Here is a 21929-nt window from a genome sequence, read left to right on the forward strand (position 1 = left end):
TCCTAATTAAAAATATTGTAGTTTTTAATATAAACTTAATATTTCACCGTTACTCTCCAAACTAATGTAGAAGCAACTCAAAGAGTGTATATTTTAAATATTTGTTTAATGTGTCGTGACAGATCGCTGTAGCACCTCAGTTCGAGCGACATCTCTTCCTAGTTATTGTGTTAATGGTGTGGTCACAGATGGATGTTGTGCTAATAGTGTTTAGAGTTTTGAAAATGTGACTACAGAAGAGCTGCAGAAGAGTTTGGTAGTTTAGTAGTAGTGCATTTTGAACATGAAATTAACTTAAAGCTGATGAGGAGAGCTGTGTAAAAAGATTTGAAAAGGTGTATTGAGAAACATGTCCTAAAGATAGTAAAAACTGTAAAAAGTGTAGATGACTTTAATTGTGTTCATCATCCCATCTGGGTTTGATTTAAAAATAAATGCTCATTATCTCAGTGTTAAAGCTGTCACTTCAACAGTCCAGTCTGGGAGTAAACCTGCTGTACTGATATGGATTTGAGCTCTTCATCTATTCTTTTTACATTTGGTTTAAAACTATGAAGTGAAAATCTCACACACACAACAGAGACACACAATCATCAACTCACAGATCAGACACAATATATGAAATCTGACAACAGAAACCATGAAAGATTGTGGAGGCTTGATATCAATGCAAGATAACACAAAATCGAAATTAAAATGAAACGTTTTCAGGATAAATAACCAGCAGGAAAATATCACAATTATGCTTAATAAATCGGGAGGAGAAAAAATTGTGATAATAAATGAAATATGTTTCATAGTTCATCTGAATCAACACTGGACTGATTGAGCTGAATAACAACACTACTCTCTTTCAGAGCCACTTTACAGCAGAATCTGAACTGTCTCCACAGCTGTTTCCATGACTGATCCTGTTTTTATCACTGTGAAGCTGTTTGACAAACTACATCAGTCCAGACAACATCCCAGCCATCGAAACACCAATGATGACAGAGACAGAAGAAGCTGCAAGAGAAAACAGCACTTGGATTGTGAAAGCAAAGACACTTTCCTCTATTTCAAGATTTCCTCTGTGTCTTCCTCATTTGAACAGAGGCTTGATTCCAGCAGAGCTGATGGAGAAGAGGATCTCCGGCCTGCTGGAAACAGCTCCAGGTTAACTTTACCAGGTTCAGCAGGTAATATAGTCACTGGTCATGCCTCAAGTCTCGAGTGTCGAGTCTAGTTTATTTACAGAGCGCTTTACCACTACACTACAGGTGCTGGTCATATAATTAGAATATCATCAAAAAGTTGATTTATTTCACTAATTCCATTAAAAAAGTGAAACTTGTATATTATATTTATTCATTACACACAGACTGATATATTTCAAATGTTTATTTCTTTTAATTTTGATGATTATAACTGACAACTAAGGAAAATCCCAAGTTCAGTATCTCAGAAAATTAGAATATTGTGAAAAGGTTCAATATTGAAGACACCTGGTGCCACACTCTAATCAGCTAATTAACTCAAAACACCTGAAAAGGCCTTTAAATGGTCTCTCAGTCTAGTTCTGTAGGCTACACAATCATGGGGAAGACTGCTGACTTGACAGTTGTCCAAAAGACGACCATTGACACCTTGCACAAGGAGGGCAAGACACAAAAGGTCATTGCAAAAGAGGCTGGCTGTTCACAGAGCTCTGTGTCCAAGCACATTAATAGAGAGGCGAAGGGAAGGAAAAGATGTGGTAGAAAAAAAGTGTACAAGCAATAGGGATAACCGCACCCTGGAGAGGATTGTGAAACAAAACCCATTCAAAAATGTGGGGGAGATTCACAAAGAGTGGACTGCAGCTGGAGTCAGTGCTTCAAGAACCACTACGCACAGACGTATGCAAGACATGGGTTTCAGCTGTCGCATTCCTTGTGTCAAGCCACTCTTGAACAACAGACAGCGTCAGAAGCGTCTCGCCTGGGCTAAAGACAAAAAGGACAGGATTGCTGCTGAGTGGTCCAAAGTTATGTTTTCTAATGAAAGTAAATTTTGCATTTCCTTTGGAAATCAGGGTCCCAGAGTCTGGCGGAAGAGAGGAGAGGTTTCCACAGTCAGTGATGGTTTGGGGTGCCATGTCATCTGCTGGTGTTGGTCCAAGGTCAACGCAGCCGTATACCAGGAAGTTTTAGAGCACTTCATGCTTCCTGCTGCTGACCAACTTTATGGAGATGCAGATTTCATTTTCCAACAGGACTTGGCACCTGCACACAGTGCCAAAGCTGCCAGTACCTGGTTTAAGGACCATGGTATCCCTGTTCTTAATTGGCCAGCAAACTCGCCAGACCCAACAATGCAGAAGAGCTGAAGGCCACTATCAGAGCAACCTGGGCTCTTATAACACCTGAGCAGTGCCACAGACTGATCGACTCCATGCCACGCCGCATTGCTGCAGTAATTCAGGCAAAAAGAGCCCCAACTAAGTATTGAGTGCTGTACATGCTCATACTTTTCATGTTCATACTTCTCAGTTGGCCAAGATTTCTAAAAATCCTTTCTTTGTATTGGTCTTAAGTAATATTCTAATTTTCTGAGATACTGAATTTGGGATTTTCTTTAGTTGTCAGTTATAATCATCAAAATTAAAAGATAAACATTTGAAAAATATCAGTCTGTGTGTAATGAATGAATATAATATACAAGTTTCACTTTTTGAATGGAATTAGTGAAATCAACTTTTTGATGATATTCTAATTATATGACTAGCACCTGTATAGACCAGTCAGTAAAAACACCATAAAACATCAAATTTATACATCAAAATCATAAACATAAAACAAAACACAGCCCCAAAAACACCAACAATTAAAAGCCATAGAAAATAAGTATGTTTTTAAATGAGATTTACACATCTCAATGGAGGAAACAGATCTGTTATCAGACGGAAGGGTGTTACACAGCCTCAAACCAGAGAGTCAATGTGCTGCTCTTTCTGTCACTGTTTTTAAAGCACAAGCACACACACACACCCCCACACACCCCTACCTTCCAGAAAGCAGGTTTGTATCTCAGAAGATGTTTTAGGGTTAGTTTACTTCAGATAAACGTCTCTAAGCTTCAGACGTGTGAAAGCACAGATTGTGTCAGTTATAAATCATTATTATTCAGCACAACTTTTCCCATCACACATTTCACAGATCTGCATTCAAAAGTGAAAATATTGTACGTATTTATGGACTCTTTTTGAAAATAGATGAGAACAACTAAAGAGAGATGAAACACTCACCTCAAACAATATTTGTAGACTTTTCTTTCTTCTCTTCTGAACTGTTGTGTTGAACAGCAGCTCTGAAATTTCTTTCACTTTCTCTGAAATAAAGGAAGTGAAACTGCTATTCAAGAGTCAGTGACAGTCAGACGTCAGCAAACACACTAACTCTTAGCTGTTTTTTATTCTGAAATCTGTGTTCTGTAAACTGAACTGTTTGGAAGTAGTTTGTTTCAAGTTTGTTACAGTTTTTTTTACAATTGCTAACATCCTTTTGTCCAATCTGTAGTCACATTTTCAAAACTCTAAACACAATTAGCACCTCATCCGTCTGTTGTGATCATACTATTAACACAATTCATGTTGTTTTCACACAATAGGTTGTTTGCAATCATGTGGTTCTGGTGACATGCGAAATTCAGGTGGAGGGCAAGCAGTGAAAATTAGAATGGAAGAGATGGAGAAAAGTCAGTACTGTGCTGGTTTAGAAAGGTATAAACAAAAGATCACAACATATGTTGGGCGTGATCCCCACTGTAAAAAAAAAAAAAAAAAAAAAATCCAGTAAAAATCCAGTAATTTTCTGGTAATAAAATACAGTTTATAAACAATTTTACATAAAATCTGTATTTTCTTTGGCTTTTTAATTACGATTAAATGAAGGACAAATTTTAATGAAGGACATTTACTTGTGTAAAAATAATAAAATGACCTATAAATAAGGTTGAATGCTGCTATATACAAATAACCAGTCTCTTAAATGCAAAAAAAAAAAAATTTAGTTTTTATTTTATAAAAAGCCAAAAACAGTTTTAAAACTAGTAATGGTCTCAATTGCAGCAGTATACTTAATTTAACAATACAACAATTTGTTACAAACGAAAAAAAGTCGAATAATAATTAAACAGTCTGCCTTCAAAACCTGACCACCGGTCAACAGATGAATTACAAGGAGTCATTAAAAACAATTAAAGCAGGAAAGAGTGAGTGTTCTCAAAGTCTGCGTGACACTGATGAAAATTTCTGTGCAAGTGAATGGAGGGAGATTGGACTTCCTTCTGAAGAATGTTCTCCATGTATGCCTTCTATTCATAGTCTGCAGTTTTAGTTCAGAGTGAAAGAACCTTTTAAACAAGGGTGTCAAACTCAGGGATGGAGCTAAACTCTGCAGGACAGTGGCCCTCCAGGAACTAATTAAACATGCCTAAACCAGCTAATCAATGTCTTCAGGATTGCTAGAAACTTCCAGGCAGGTGTTTTAGAGCTGGTCGGAGCACTTTGCAGGACAGTGTCCCTCCAGGAGCGGAGTTTGACACACATGCTGTGGACTGACTGTCATCTGATTTCTTGAAGTGCTCTTCTCAGCTTTCGATCCCTTGGGGTTTATCTTGAAAAGGCATCTGTCAAACAAACAACATGAGTAATGAAACAGACTCTACTACATAACTCTTTTATTAAATTAACAGTAAAAATATCAGAATAGTGGAAAATGGCACAGAGCATGTTTGTAGAGGGAGTTTGCAAGAGAGACAGCGTGTATGCCAGAGGGTCTATGTCTACATTAACCCAGATACTTTTGCATATTTTTCTATATGTTTTGGCCTTCCTTCCACACTGAGATTTTTTTTTTTTGTCCTGAGAAAACGTTATTATTTCTTACATTTTTCAGCATGCGCAGGAAGATTTAAGTGTCTTCCGACATCTCAGTGTGAAAGAGAAACTTTTGGAAAATACTGGAACAATAATGTGGTCTGAGAACATCTTAAAATGAAAAAGCGAATGACACTTGTCACCTGCGCAAGGGTTCATGTTATTTGAATCAGAAATATGAAGCAATTACGTGGTTATGGCAAAACGAATGAAGCTCCGGTACAGTGCTTCACTGTGAGATGTTTTGTTTTTCTGATACAAGCTTCGCTGTCAAATGTCACATCACTATTTCTTTGTTTCCTGGATACTCTCTTTGTTTTGACTAGTGATGGGGAAACCGAGGCTTTTTGAGGCTTTCATCAAATTGTGCCGAAAGCGGTTCATTACTCGAAGCTTTTAACACAGTGCTCATTAGTGACATCTGGTGGTCAGACTTGTTTTCTCCACCATATCTAAATCATCGCAGAGCAGTTCTACAGTTTGAACAAGCTTTGGAAGTCTGTGACATACGGAATCACTCTTGTCTTGGATCAGTACAGTTCTAATGTCATCTAAATTCATTTGTGACAATGAGACCACATATTGTGTCATGTGTAGCCTGGTCAACGGATTCACATATTGATCAACAATATAAAATATACAATGATGTGATCATATGATAATTTATGTGAGTAGCTGAAAAAATCATTTGGGTGAGCTATTTAACCCTTATGTTCTGTTTGGGGTCCCTGAGACCCCAGCAATAAAACATGATTAAATGCATTATCCTTATAGCTTCAAACGTCATCAATCACGTGGTATTGTCATTGTGATACAATAGTGCTTTGAAAACAGCATCAGAGTCCCGGTATCAACCGTCCCATCACTAGTTTTGACCCTTGCCTGACTTTTGATTTCAATCATGGATTACCCTCTCACTAATAAAATACTGCATTTGGATCCTCAATCTTTGAGTCTTGGAGCAGTACATAATAACTGAACCAGGCTTTTATAGACAGAGTAAATGAGGTTAATGACAAACAGCTGTGAACCATCATGGCTGATAGTAGCCTGGGTTATGGGTAATGGAGTCTTTGACAATAATAATAGTCCAGGTTGGAGTGCTCTCTGGTGGCACTGACGGGCACTCTCACTGGTGATTGTGACATCTGCAGAGAGACTTTTTGTGAGAAATAAAACATAAAAACATAAATTCAAGCAATTATACAGGGTTTTTCCTACATTGAACATTTTTTGGCGGCTGCCAAAATGAATTTTTGTCCCGCCAAAGCCTTATTTGATCAGTTATTGTGAGTTGTGATAGGGCACGTTAACTGACGGAGAGAACAAGCAGAGAGCTCCTCCCTTGTGCTCACAAACTTTCTGTCTTCAAACTAAGCACTGTCTTTGCTCTGCCTTTCTCACACATATAAATGATGCTAAAAGTTGGGAAGACCGAATCCATGTTTCATGTGGCGCATTCTGAGAATTTTTCCTGCATAACCGCTGGGTGTGAATAGTGCTAAAGAACGTCACCTCATCTTCTCTGACAGGCGTCCCCGCACATGCAGCTGACATAAACCACACTTTCAATAGACAAAATCATATCCAGTGAAGTGTTTTCTGTGTTGACATTTTGCGATGTCCTAATAACAGCCGCGATTCGCATGCAACGTGTTCACGTCCACTAATGTCCGATTCGTGATCTAATGACTCATTTGAACAATTCATTTTATTAATGGTTAAAACAACTGATCTGTCCAACACTGAACTCACGAGACATCACACTGTCTAAATCAGTCTATAACAAATCCTTTATTCAGAACACCTCTGAAATGAGAAAGTCAGTGTGCTTACCCCATTTAACAAGAGTGGTTAGTAAGATTTAGCCTTAATTATCCACAGTATTTTCAGGTTATTTATATGACAAAGTAGTAAATTACCTATAAAATCAGTTTAGACTGGAGTGAGGTGAAACCAGAACATAGCAAGTTGTTGTTAGCTAGGGTGCATTCAATTGTACAGTATATGGTAGAAAATTAGACTATTAGTTAAATTAACTTTTTAATTCTACTTTTTAATAAAAAAAAAACCCTATGAAATCACAGATTTTTTTTGCAAAGAGGGCGAGAAAGGATTACAGTGAGAGTGGCAAGTAAATTATTGTCAGTATTGGGCTCACAGATCATGTGGGTAGAGAAATTTTTACTGTTTGTGTCGATGACCATGTCTGACCCAGGAAAAACCCTGTTATATTATCTTTAAATGGTGCAACTCACCTTTTCACCATGCCTTTATTATCAGAAACTCACAACTTGTCTGCATAGAGAGTGAGTGCATGGGACACATTAATTTACAAATCCATAATAATGATGAAAATTCAGCTTTACATCACAGAAATAGAAAACCATTATTTTTTTCCTGTATTTTATCAAATAAATGCAGGCTTGATAAGCATAGGGACTTACTTAAAAAAAAAACGTTAAAAATACTTACAGTAATGAAAACACTACTCTTTTTTACAAAATATAATAACTCTTCTTACCCGTTGACATTTCGAAGTTCTCATCACTCTCGATGATCACGACCTATGATCACGACCTATGATCGCGACAGAAAAGGTTGAAGCATTTTCAGTGTCTACAAATGGCACAGACATGTTAAATGCATTCTAGGAGTTGTAGTTACATGTAAGCCTACAGTCTTTTTCTCTCAAACGGGAACTGAAAGAATAAAAGACCAATTATAGTGATGTGCACAGTTTGTGTTTGATGTTGAAAATGATGTTAAATTAAATTAGATTAAATTTGAAAGGTTAGTATGAATACTGCTCATGACAGGTATTTGAATTGTAGCCATGCCCACACTGACGACAGGTCGGGCAAGCACGAACAAGTTTAGACTTCAACAGGTAAGCTTATTTCTCTCTGATTGAGAATATTAGATGCATGCACCGTCAAACATGTTTTATTATTTCAGCTCATTTTGGTGCAGTTTTTCAAAACACAAAAATTAAAGAAAAAAAAAAAAAGTCTCTAGCAGGTCCTATGATTTGTTTTGATGAACTATGGAACAGTCATAACAGTGCTGATCAAGCGCTGAGTTTAACTTGTTTTTCCACTTTAGCCACAGAAATCATGGCAAACCCCTCCGAGAGGATTGATCACGTGAGTACATGTGAGTACATGTTAACACCGTTTATATGCTTAAACTACAAAGCCTGCATTATTGTGACACACAAACTACATGAAGTCCTGAAGTGTTTGTGCTTATGCTCTCCAAGTGCTCAAAACTTCACAGCTCACAAAATTACACTTCCCTTATAACCATGATAGCATGTGGCGGCATCTTCTTCTTCCAGCCACACACACTTCACCAGCACGGGGAAATGTGGATTTGACAGAGGAAGACACACGCTGTATCAAACTTGCAAAACACATTCACATCAACACAAGGAAGGTATTTACTTACACACAGTTGAATTCAGGGATAATGCAAAAAAAAAAGTGAATAATGTAATACAATTGTAAATTTTAAATACCTTCGTTGTGTTTAAATGTACAATTGTATTACATTATTCACTTTTTTTTGGCATTATCCCTGAATTCATCATTTACTTCAAAACTCATTAGACACTGATTTCATGACAGTGAATCTGCTTTATTTCTTCAGGACTTCATGTTGTTTATGTGTTCAATTGTCTTACTGGCATTTGTTTCCATGTGTCTTTATCTGTCACAGTGAGAAGGACTGTTGTCGGTCTGCTGTGAGGAACATATTCACATCAAACACAATCTAGTATGTATTCATTATACTCTATTCCTCTCCTTCAAGCTCTATTTATTTCACAGCAGATGCAAGAAAGTGTGGAGGAAACGACAGGAATGGTGAGAGGGAGAAGATGGATGCATCTAATTTCCCGGTTTAGACCTGTTAAACACGCTTTAGTGTGTTCCAGCTGAAGCGTTCCTGCCTGTGAGTCTCTGAGCGTCAGCTCCAGTTATTTTTGCTACACAGACAGTTGTGATGTTTTGTTTTATGAGCAGTTGGAATCCTGATCCACACTCACACAAACTCTACACCAGAAATTTGATCATGTTTATTTATTGATTAGGCATCATTAGCCTGGAAATGATCAACAGTTGAGATGTTGTAATCCTGATCCACGCTCACACACAAACTCTAGACCGGATGCTGAAGCTGCACTCGTTTTTGACAGTTCTTCAGTCTGTTGTTTACGGCGTTAGTGAATTGTAAGCACTTATTTAATGTTTGTGTTTCGCTCACAATAGCGCTAAACAGTCTAATGCATTGCTTTTATATCTTTTTTTTTATCCAGAATACCCATAATCATGTCGTCCAACTGTCTCAACTTTGTAAGTAAATGTGTTTTGTGTTTAAATACTTGTGGGATTTACACGTAAATTCATCCTCTTCTTCCAAAAAGGCGAGTGGCTTGTGACATGATGAATGTAGTAAATGTAATGTTCACATTCATTGTGTTTGTGAATAAAATGGCTTTAAATGATGCTGTAAATATGCAGTGTGTGTCATCATACAAAACACAACATTTAAATAGTCTTCTTGCACAGCTGAGCAGCAGCAGCGAGGGGGATGAAAATAAAGTCTACACCTTGGTGGTGAGGGGCAGGAAGAGATACAAGATGCTCAAAAAGATCAATGACAGCTTGGAGTTAAGTGCTGCTGTGCCGGAGGAAGAGGCACAGCACTACATGGAGAAAAACAAGGAGGTAAAATTGTTTTGTTGTTTATTACAATCATTTTTATCCATCACTTCTCCATCTCACTGCATCAAATCTGCTCCGTCGCAAATATTCACATCAAACACACAATGTTTTTTCAGGAGAAGAGCCAGGAGTCGGCCTAAGTGTGATGCCGCCCAGAGTGTTTCATAGTTGATGTTTTATTGTATTTGTATATAGTTCGTTTAGTGTTCCTAATAAAATTCCCCTTAAACCATTGTTTAATTTATTTCTTTTATTAGCGCCAACAAAGCACAGCACAAAAAATAATTAATTAATTAATGTTAAGCAACATAAAAATTAGATCAAATCTGATGAACTGGTGGAGACTGAACAACGAAAGAGGAGGAATGAGGAGGAATGAGGAGGAACGAGGAAGAACGAGAACTAAACAATACTAACAGATAACAAATAATAATTACAATAAATTAGTTGAACTAACTAACTATTAGGAAACATTGTTTTAAAAGTTTGTACTAAGTTGACCATATCCTCAGTATAAATGATGAATTAAACAGATGGAATGACATCAAAATAAATGAAATGGAAACACCCAAAGCTTTGTGATAAAGTATTTAAGACAACAGTCAAGCTATATAACTATGTGTCAGCGTTTACATATCTGTCATCAGTGTCAGGTTTATACACAAACAGCATGTTTACAAATGTTTAATCATTTGTTTAAATGTATGTTACATTATAATTTTTCCTTATTCACTGGAATAGACAATGTATTCTGCCAAATTATGTTGTATATAAATGTGTGTATGTTCTCTTTATGTATTCTCTCATATATATTCTCTCCCTAAACCAAACCCTACCCATAACTGTAACTCTATAGTAAGTACAGTAGTTAATTAATATTACCCAGTACTTATCCTACTAAATACAATGTAACTACGTCACCTTAATAAAATGTAACCGTGTACTAATATATATATAAAAATATAAATAATCTCAATTTTTTTTAAAAGTATATATCATTAATATGTCAACTAATATATATATAATATATATATATATATATATATATATATATATATATATATAAAAAGGTTGACATTTATTAATGATATACTTTTAAAACAATTGAGGTGAAGAGTTTGTTGTTGTTCAGGCCTGATTGGTTGTTTGACCTGAGGTCTGGTTAAAGAAGTTTGTCTGCTGTGAAAGATACAGTTTTTCAGATTCATCTGGAGATCATCTATTGTTTGTATCAGTCACTGCTCGTTTTGAACTCTGAACATTTGAATTGGCTTCTGAAGAATGAGTACTTTCTATCTGACTATCTGTGTGTCTTATGTACACTTATGGCATAATTGAACTAAATAAAATGTAAAATTAACATCGTGGCCTTCCTAACGAGAGTGTGGCACAACAAGAGTTCACCAAAGACCAAATAACTTATTAAATATGTTAATACTCAAAATAAATGGTAAAAATATTAGCCAACTAAATCACAAACATAAAAACACTACTTATTTTGCATCATAATCAACTAAATATTACTAAATTGAGACAGAGCATAAGTATATCCACCCACAGCGAGCAGTAGGGGAGAACCGGGACGAAAGTAACAAAGCGATTTTCTCAGAGCTCTGACTACATTTGCTTTCCAAGTTATGACCGCACGTTCAGCACGCAACCCTTGGCGGAGCTGGCAAATATCGTGTGATTTCGTCATTGTTTCCCGCGGTTAGGTCCGGAAAGCAGTTTGGAGTACAGTAATAAATTGCTGAAGCGGTACTTTTTTTTCCCTAATTACAAGTTGTGTTTCTCATTTCATGTGCCACAGTAATGATCAATCTACAGGTTATTTAATGTGGTGGCTTTCTCTTCGGTGCAGCATTTATTAAAACATGTTTATGTTGTATTAAACTAGCAGAATATGCCAAGAGTGAGGGTCAGAAAGACAGACAGAGGTCTGATTCAGCCAGATGTTTCTGGACATATCTGTTGGTCACCATTTATTCACTCAATCTGTTTACATTTACCATAATCACATTTAGTTTTTAGTCATACCTCAGCTTTTCCACACCCACCTATGAATTTGCAGTGTTTCCATTCAAATGTTTTTAATGCATATTTTGAATTTATGCATAAAAACAGCTGGATTGGAAACATGACTACTGTTACATTATGTTGAGAATTTATATTATGTTAATTTAATTTTCATATTGTTCATACTGTTGAAAAAATGTTTAAAATAAATTGACATTGCAAAAAAAAAAAAAAAAAAATTGAAACTGAAATTCTCAATTTAAAATGAAAATGTAATTTAATATTTTTTTTGCAAAGATAAAGGACAAAATATGTTTGCAGTTACATATTAATATGGTCATAGTCAGGTATATTTAATAAAAACAAGACTAACACAACAAATCTAGCTTGTATTGTTGTTACTTTCGCCCCAACTGACGGGGTCGAAAGTAACAATGTGCAATTTATGTTCAAAGTGAAATTATACTGAAGCCGTTCTACATTTGTACAAAATACCACCTCGTATTGATAGATTGACCACAGCAAAAATATCTGTCTTTTAAAATTACATTTTTGTGAAAAATGGTACTTTTGTCCCTGCTCTCCCCTACACGTCGCAGCTGCTGTGTTGCGTCACTTCCCGCCTGCAGTCTCCACCCGAACCACACGAGGGCACCACTAACATCTGACATTAACAACCGCTGCTGATTTCAGAGCAATTCACAATAAAACTGAATAAATACCAACTCTGTTAGACAAGTATCGAAAAACTCCTACATTAAGAAGCATTTACTAGATAAGTAAAAAGTATTGTCTTGTTTTCTGAAGAAATAAATCAAAATTAAGTGAGTTTTATCTGCCAGTGGGGTAAGAAAAATAATCTTCATTCAAACCAAAAACAAGATTATTTTTACACCACTGGCATATTTGAGAGAGTCCTTTATTTGGAAAGCTCTTTGCCCGTGTGTAATCTGATGCAGTTTGTTGTGTACAGCTGGCTTATTTTTATTAAAAGACATAACTGAATTTTCACAAAGGTACCCTTTGTTCAGATTAATTAGTTTGGCTATTTATTAGTGCTTATAAAGAATGACTATATTCTACATCCCTTAATCCTACCTGATACCTAAACTTAAACACTACAGCAACTACCTTACTATTAGACTAATAAACAGTGAATTATCAGTTTATTGAGGTAAAAGTTGCCTTGAGTTCAACTGCTGCCAATCTTTGTGATGTTTATTTACAATCATTTGTAATAGGTAAATTTGTAAATGCTCGTTTTAAATAATATCTGATGTATGACACTGTTATACAAATGTATCTTCCTTTTTCTTCCAGATGGTGAATGAGAAAGACTGGTGAGACATTACTATCAACATCAGCACACTCCTTTTGTGTTTAGGATTGTATTTAATAAAAATAAAAAGCGACTCAATTTGAGTGTTTAAAACTGTTTTATTTACTGTTTGATGGATATTTTTTAAAGTTTAAAAACAGGTGGTAAATGTGGTTAATGTCTTTTGGTGTGTTCAGCAGCCCTTTACAGAACTACAGCCATACACCAATAACATACTTCACATATGAGCCACATCTGTTTAGTATTACTGGTCAAATTTGCTAAAATGGACTCATTTTTTGACCCTCTTTAAGAGCCTCGCCGCCTCATTTTGCACAGATTACGGTGGCATCTCTGGCACGCCTGCAAAGAGAATTACAAAAATCGATAAAAAAAGAAGTATGAATGACTCTTTCAAAATCTACAAATGATAAGAAGGGTTTGGTTTTTACTAGAAGATGCAGATTATAAAAGCAGGCCCGTAACACCGAATTAATGTGCTTTTCCAGTTTTAATTTGTCGCCGATTATGAAACCTAAATTTCATACCGACATTTTGTAGTACGGTGCCAACGGACTCAGATCTAAATGGACCTTGGCAGAATATAGTGACCTCTGTTTTGTCCTCTTTTAACATTAAAACGTTTTTTTTGCCATCCAGTTTTAACATTGTCTAGACAAGATAAAAGAGAGTCCAAAGATTTTGTTGGGTGCCTTAGTGGTAGATACAGTTGAGTATCATCGGCGAAACAATGGAATCTAAAGATGCTGCCCAGCGAGAGCAAATACAAAGAAAAATGTGTGGGAGATAAAATAGGTGTTTTGGATGTCTAATTTCCATACTTCACTGGATAATATCACTTAAAAAGGATTTAAACCATTTCAAGACTGTATCTTTTAAACCTACTGTGTGTTCCAGGTGAGAGATGAGGTTATTGTGGTAAATCATGTCAAATGCTGCGCTGAGATCCAGCAGCACTAGAATAACCCCATAAGAGCTAGAAAAATATCATTTAACACTTTCTACAGTGCCGACTCTGAGCTGCTTTAAACCCAGATTGAAATGTTTCTGTTATAGAGTTTCCATTTAAAATGATAACTGTTTAAGAACTACCTTCTCTAAAATTAAAACAAAAGTAAGTTGTGAAATAGGCCTATAATTCTTCATATCATCAGGGGCCAGATCTGGCCGTTTCAACCTTGGAGTCACCACAGCATGTTTAAACTTCCTGATCCAATCTTCCTGTTGGAGGCGTATCAGTCTCTGTATCTCTTGCTTTAAGCCCGGGATACACTGCACGCTTTTTGCAATCCTTTAAGATCATTACAAACCGCACTGTGCGACACGGATCCACTGAACTTGGGCATGACATGCATGTAGACTGTACTATGATGACACCCGTTGACTCGTAGACTACGATGCAAGTTTCTATAGAAGAATAAAATGTCATCAGCATGCGCTAGTGCTAAACAAAACACCATGATGAATCACACTTTGCCAGTTGTAGATTTATGTGTGCTGAAAATAAGGGAAAAGAGCTTGAGGTAAGCGGTTTTAAGTTTTAGCGCCGTGTCGCGTTTATTTCATGTCGCATTTTTATTGGCTGGTCAGTAGACGTAGGTCGTAGCAGCAAACACACTGTGGTGATCATGCTGAATTTCTGACACTGTCAGAAAATGATTGTAGGCTATCTTTTGTAGCAAGACCGGAAAAACGGCCGTCTTTGAACCTCTCTCACTGTACGACATAGGACCACCGATTAAGAGCCACGATCACAGAAATCGCCACGATTGTTTTACGATGGCAATCTTTCATCTGGGACAGCCAAAAATCATGCGGTGTATCCCGGGCTTTAGACGGATGTCCTTCCTCTGTCGCCTATGCTGTCATCTTTTTCTAGCACTCTTCCTCTTCTTCACAGAAGTCTTCATCTGGCTCACCTCCTCCTGAGATTGCAACATGCTCTTCATCCTCATGTGCCTTCTTGTTCAATTCACATTTATTTGTATAGTGTTTTTCACAATACATCGTTTCAAAGCAGCTTTACGGGAAATGTAGATTTTACAATTTAGGGTGATCTGTTATCAGAGGGAACTGTGCCTAAATGATGTAATTTCAGAAAAGTACACATTCAAATCATGCAGTTGGCTAACAATGTATTTTAAACCTTTGTGGCCGGTCACAATCAGTTCATGAACTTCAACTTTCACAACATTCTGCACATTTCAGCTCAATTACACACAGGATGCAACATCATTCTGAGTTGCAGTTTGCACAACATCGCATTTTTTGCAAGCATATTTGGTATTACTCAAAAGTAGATATCAAAAACAAAAGTAAATATCATATTTGCACAGGTAAATAGCAATATCAAGATCAAAATCCAATATAAACCTGTAGTGATTCAGAAATTATCATAAGAAAGCATCAAGTGTTTGATTTCTAGGTGGCGCTGGTGTTTCTTCAGCGAGTGTCGTGGATCGCTGTGTTCACTGGGACTCTTTCTGGGCATGTGCTGTAGAAATTAACAGATCATTTATTTACCAAAGCAGAATTTAACGGTCAGCTGCTTTTGTGATTTCATTCATGGCTTCTTGTTCCACACATCTGATCAGAAGATTGGGAACTGCAACTTTACACTTATTTTGTAAATGTTCACAAATAAGTATGTCGGTCTAGATTTGTTCATGTTTTCAGATTTGTCATGTTTTTATTTTATTATTGCTCATAGGCATATTGTTTTTATTCCTTTAAATTACACAGAAGAATGGAGGCAATGAACAAGATTCATCTAGTTTAAGTGGTTTTTATTGATTCTTTAATCTGTCTAGAAACTGCATGTATTTCTCCCACATCTGCTTTGCTCAAATGGAGTTGTTCTTCCACCCCAATGCGCCTTATATTGACAGAGGATAACTCAGATAACCAGTTCACTTTGTTTAACAGATGACTGGGTTTAGGGTAAAACTGAAAAGAGAATATAATACATAAACGTATGAATTTAAGTAAACAAAAGGAATTTAACATGTATTGCTAGTTTACAATGGGCACATATGAAATAACAGTGCATAGGATTGTGTGAAATGAACTGATATCTCAAACTATACACTAGATCACTTTAAATTATATTAAAATTAGTGATTAATAAGTAATTGTAACAGACAAAATATATATATGCATTCTAGTTAACGCACGGTAAATGTACGGTACACATCAGTATAAAGATCCGAATTAAATCTTGCGCTGAACACAAAATACAATAAAATAGTTGAATCACATCTTCACAGATTTACATACCAAAGATAACTCCTAAAAGACAAGAAATGTATCGGATGTCTAGAGATGAAAGCACAGTAAAGCACAGCGATCTTCAATGCAGCAGACTGTAGCCGTCTGACACCGATGACGTCATCACGTCGCTCTTAAAGGAGCAGCGCATCTTTACTCTAACATCACGTGACAACACAGTTGTTCAGAACTGGACTCTGTTTTTACAGACACTCCTGCTGGAATCAAGACTGATAGTTCCTCCTTTTTTTATTCTAGATTTACAGATGCGATCTGTGTTTTATTCATACAATATTATATCTTGAGTTCATTTCAAACAAACACTGATCCTTCAGAAATCCTGCTAAGATGCTGATTTGCTGCTCAAGAAACCTTTCTTCTTCTTATCATCACAGCTGAAAGCGGCTGTGCTGCTTCATGAAGTGTGGAAACCGCCATACAGCGTCTGTTTTCAGGATTCACTGACCAACACAACCATCTTTTACTGCAACATCATCAATGCTGAAAAATATCCACTTCTTTTCTTCTGGATTTAAATAGTCTGAGGCCAAACTTTCCTTCATGTAGATTGTTAGCTGGACAAAAACTCGTGAGCAAACGGGTAAGAGACTGAAAATGGTTTTGTCAAAGTTTTTCCCCCATAATGAGCCCAACATAGAGGCCCAAACTGATAAAAAGCCAAAAGAACAAACAGCCCAGAAGAGACTGGAGCTGAAAGGAGGAAACATTATATTACCATACCGCAGGGAGGAAAACCAGAGAGATAGAGAGAGATCTGAGCGAGCGTCAGACAGACACTGATTCACCACAAGAGCTTTTCAAAGCTCCTGTACTCCAGTGCAGCTGTGATCAATGAGTCTTCCAGCGTTCTGATTGGTGGAGGAGGACGAGTGGGAGGAGCCTAGAGTAATCAGGCCATGAGTGAGTGAGCAGCTCCTTTACTGCAGCTCTCTCTCTCTCTCTCTCTCTCTCTCTCTCTCTCTCTCTCTCTCTCTCTCTCTCTCTCTCTCTGAATGTCAGTTTTCAGGTTGAAGTTGATGAAATGGGGAGGTTTTGTAGGCTATGTTAAGACTGCCAGGAAAAATCAATTTTTTTTCATATCCATATTTTAGTATTTGGGTGAAGATACACCACCATGACCAACATTTGAGGGGATTCTCCAGGCAGATAAGAAAGCGGTTGAATGTCGTGGCCACACAAGGTTTCCCTCACAATGACTGAACTGCAGCACCTTTATCACTGTAGACACAAACACTGCCTCCTCCACTTTAACCTTTTCTTTCTCCTCTCCCTGTCATTCTTCTACACTGTTTACGTCGTATAGTCAGTCCAGCACTTCCAGGCTCTACATCAGAACACCGACTCAGTATTGGTCAATTCTGGTCACGTGAGCAGCACGACGGATGCGTGTGATTCTGACACAGGACAAAACTGAGCTGGTGTCCTGACAAAGAACAAGGAAACTGCAATATTTAACACACATAAAACAACTCCAACGTGTAAACAATAAGATTTACACACTAAATCCAGCAGAAACTCCTGCACAATCTGCATATTTCTGAAGGCTCAAGACAGACGTCACTACCTGAACCTCACTGTGATTGGCTGCTGTCCGGCGTTTTATGCTCTTCATTCAAGTCGAGCATTTTTCAACGTTTTCATGCTCTTATTGCTTTTCTCCGGTCCTCTGTCAGTTCCAAACTCTGCTTCAATAGGAATGAAGTCATATTTACCAGTTGAACGCACATGAACGCCACCATAAAGTCAAATTACGAGTGATGCACATTCTTTATTCATCAATTTGTAGAAGTGGAGTTAAAAATCTTGCTGCATTTTCTGTAGAAATGGTACATTTTGCTTGGAACAAAGTGACGCATCTGATGTCATAATTATGATTTTCCAACTCAAACACAAACTTCCCAGATATGAACACACCATACTTCACTATTTTTGATCCCATCATTTTGCTTTTTTCTATCTATTCTGACCTTCAAACTACTTTACATTTTAAGATAAGACTTTGATAAACCAAACCAAGTTTGACTTTCAAAAGTTTCGATCTAGTTACTGAAGATTAGATTCTGAACTAACTCTGATATTAGTTTGCATGATCGGGATCTTCTTATAGGTTGTTTTATTTTTTTTTAATCAGATGGTCTATATCCATTAGTGTTTTGGCTTCAAGGTGAGCTTTCAAGGTTAGCAGTAAAAAGCGTAACGCTGCGATAAACTAGGAAGGAGAGGAGAGGCGTTTTGAATGGATGTCAATGGAGGAGAGGCTTCAGTTCACTGAATAAACTGCTTATTTCATCAATCCACAGCCTATCGGTTCATCTTCAACATGTTTGCCATTAAAGCCTGGTTTGGAGCAAAAGAACACAGTTTTCTAAGTTTCATCAAAATCAGTCAATGTATGCAGAAGTTATAACACACTTCCTGTTTCCTTTTTTCACCATAAATTCATTGCCTCGCCACGACCAAACTGTTCGAGATATCAAAAAGCCGTTTGTAATTTAGCATCCGCAAAGTCTTGGCTTCAGGTTGACTGAGTTTGTTGATTGAATTGGCCCTAATTAGGGCTTAACTTTAAACTTGCAGGTGAGAGGGTTTAAATAAAATAAAGTGCACCTACAATTAAAATGTGGCTGACAAAAACAGTGGGTGTGTCATGTAAATGTAATGTAAATCACAAATAAAGATGAACATTAAAGCGCATTGAGCGGCCCGTAAGCTTACGCCTGCTATCGAGTCCGGGACGCAGACCTGTCACTCATCTCGGTGTCGGACACAGAAGAGAAGAGAGGAATGAAAGCTTTAGCGTAGGTTCTACCAGGAAGACTGTAATGTCACGTCATTCATTCATACTCATAGGTCTGGCCAATCACTGCTTTAATCCAGGATTATATAAGAACTGAACTCTGTTTCACGTTCGCAGTTGATGACCCTGACGTTCCCTTCCTAGTGTGTGATATAGCTCGTTTAAAATTTAGCCTGACTTTATCATAGTCTGATAAAATACTCATATACAAAATACTCAATACTCATATTTTAATGAAAATTTTAAGCTTCTGTGAACGACTGCATTAGCAATGTTCCTTTCACGATGCACATTATAAACTATTATTGCGATTAATAATCACACAGCAAATGTTAGCGGTCATTTGATTGTCCTTCCACAAAGTTAAAACGTTAATCATTTTAACGACGGGAAATGTTAAATGCTACATTGTCATTTTAAGTCCATGTCAGCCTAACATTCTGAATGTTCATTGAGCGTCGCGGCAATCAGAGCAAAAACTCGCGTTTCAAATCTCAGAAGCATGCAGGTCCTCTCATCGCGGATTTCTTTTATTGTTTTTGAATTTCGCTTTGAAAATCACTGGCTGCGTTGCAAAAAACTTTTTACGCTCACATGAGGTGGTTTTTCAGGCAATTCTTTTTGCACTTACAGGTCACCTGACCTACAGTCACGTCATCAATCTGTAAAGATTGCGCGGTATGTTTGTACATAAGACGAGAGAGGGGTGCTTTTCTTTTCTTATTCATGCATCTCTTCCCTCGCGCCTCAGCTTCACCCCATAGATGCAATGGGAGGATGCAAGAGAAGAAAACGAGGACAGGGTAATCGGAGGAAATCTTATTTGTATATTGGAATATTCTTGATCAATCGAGCGTCAGTTCAGAGCGTCATCAGCTGATCTGGGAACCCTTAAAGTTTGACGTGTAATACTAATAGTATTAATCTATTAACAATGAATAATTAACATAATAGAAACTACAGCCCGTCCACACGGAGACGCGTTTAGGTGTATACGCAAAAATTTTGTATCGGTTAGGCATTTCGTCCAGACGAATCCGGCGTTTTCAGAACGTGAATCCGATATTTTTGAAACCGCGTCCCAGAGTGGATAAATGTGAAAATGCTGCCCTTGCGTTTTCGCCTATCCGTATATATAGTGAAACGATAATGTCATCACCCCACGTGTCGACCCTAGTCAGACACCGCTAACAACACACAACAACAACAACAACAACAACAACAGACTCTAGATGCTTGTGTTCGTGCTGCAGAAGCTACTGAGCCAAAATAAAGCCTTATTTCTAAGCTTTACAATAGTTTGTATACAGCACGCAAGGTTTATGCGCAGGCACCAAGTCTTATTTGCTGTTTTAAGTGTATCTCTGTGGCAGAATTACAGCGCCACATACTGGTCTGCCATGTGTACTACAGATATATATAATATTTTGACATTTGACAAAAGTCTTATGGTTTTCATTTCAGTTTTCAAGGTAATTAAATAAGCGGTTTTCAACAACTTAAATACCATGCTTTCATGTATTTTAATCTTATTTATTTAGCTTTTAAAAACATGGTTTTATTCAAACGGTCAATTCCATAATCAAGCTGAGATAATAACACACACACACACACACAAATATCATGATGCAATTATGTAATAATTAGTGTTAGTGACAGTAAGAATACAACTACCTGGAAATAATTTTGAAATTGTGATCCTGGTCCCCATACACAAAGCAATGGGGTCACCATAGAAATACAGTGATGATGTATAAAAATTTTCAAGGCCTCTTGTATTTCCAGCTGTGGTTGTTTAAATACACAGATATTAAAAAATGTGAAGTGCCCATTTTTATACACAAGGCTTTTTCAGATAAATTTGGACACTGCAACCTCAAAGATGTACATGCATTTTCATTTAGTTTGTGCAGATATCCACCCTATTCCTACGCCCCATGACGCTGTGAATTATTGGTGTAACTTCCATTAAGATGTAAACAGTCAGTGAAAGGCTCGCTCTATGAACACAATCATAAGGTTTTTTTTTTTTTTTAAAAAACTGGGTACAATGAGATGACATTATTCTACTCACCCTTCAACCAACAAACATTAAAATGACATTTAAAAGTGTAAAAGCATCAACAAGGTACTTTCAACAGACCATGAAAAAGTGCAATTCTTTCCACAGCAATAACGGACGGGTTAAATATAACTATATGATATCTGTATTATGTAATATACGTTGCCTTAATAAAACACGTTAATGAACTTCAGCATTGCATGATAGTATTTCAAAGTGATTTCCGTCATTTTTACAGATAATAAATTGTATTTACCTGTGAAAACAAACCTGGAAAGAGACGTGAGGCTTTGAGGAGAAAAACAAGAGATTCTTCATGCATTCCAGTGAATTATTAATGGGATATATCGTAAATTATATCGGGAGAACAGACCACAAATGTGCAGTATATGTTGTCCTTTTTCATACTATTACAGCGGTATGCAAAGAGACAAAAGAAAATAATCACGAGGATAGAAAGCAGCGACTGGAAAGAGCTCTTGCCATAGATATTCTTGTTATAACAGGTTACGTTAAAATACCAAGCGTTACGTTATTCTCATGATGTCTGAATATAAAACATGAAAGAAAAATTGACAGCTCATTCAGTCAAACTGAATTTGTAGAGCAACCTTATGATTTGAAACTAAATCTTTTTAAATGGAAGTTCCCCAAACCGGAAGTGCAACCCATAATTCGAAACACAGTAGGCTAGTCAGGAATAAGGTGGATAGAATGGTTTCAAAATGTAAAAGAACACACTAGCTGATATGCTTGTGAACTCATAACACACTAAAGAATTAATATTGATGCCTTGTAGCCAA

At 36.9% G+C, this 21929-nt stretch overlaps 1 protein-coding gene and 2 long non-coding RNA genes across 15 annotated transcripts in view; 1 reads left to right on the forward strand and 2 right to left on the reverse strand.

Moving 5' to 3' along the window:
- LOC127508724 (NACHT, LRR and PYD domains-containing protein 12-like) overlaps positions 1-3357 on the reverse strand; it is a 506035-nt gene extending 502678 nt beyond the window's left edge. For 8 of the 12 annotated variants that reach the window (XR_007928885.1, XR_007928880.1, XR_007928883.1 and 5 more), the window contains exon 1: positions 3266-3354. The gene's annotated coding sequence lies outside the window, so the exon portion shown is untranslated. Of the gene's footprint in view, positions 1-3265 lie in introns of all 12 variants that reach the window. The other 4 variants (XM_051886992.1, XM_051886995.1, XM_051886993.1 and 1 more) reach the window with 4 other exon arrangements.
- Positions 3358-7742: 4385 nt separating this feature from the next.
- Positions 7743-9893, forward strand: LOC127508994 (uncharacterized). 2 transcript variants are annotated; one of them, XR_007929078.1, is made up of 6 exons: positions 7743-8335; positions 8618-8851; positions 8991-9129; positions 9216-9252; positions 9469-9627; positions 9741-9893. It is a non-coding gene; the product is annotated as an uncharacterized LOC127508994 (long non-coding RNA). The 2 variants fall into 2 exon arrangements; XR_007929077.1 differs by having other exon boundaries at positions 9216-9627.
- Positions 9894-15748: 5855 nt separating this feature from the next.
- LOC127508971 (uncharacterized) lies at positions 15749-16964 on the reverse strand. The gene is made up of 2 exons (XR_007929050.1): positions 16256-16964; positions 15749-15925 (listed from the first exon to the last, which is right to left on the reverse strand). It is a non-coding gene; the product is annotated as an uncharacterized LOC127508971 (long non-coding RNA).
- Positions 16965-21929: the final 4965 nt, after the last annotated feature.

The sequence above is a fragment of the Ctenopharyngodon idella genome, chromosome 3, assembly GCF_019924925.1.
Source record: "Ctenopharyngodon idella isolate HZGC_01 chromosome 3, HZGC01, whole genome shotgun sequence".
Classification (NCBI taxonomy): Eukaryota; Metazoa; Chordata; class Actinopteri; order Cypriniformes; family Xenocyprididae; genus Ctenopharyngodon; species Ctenopharyngodon idella.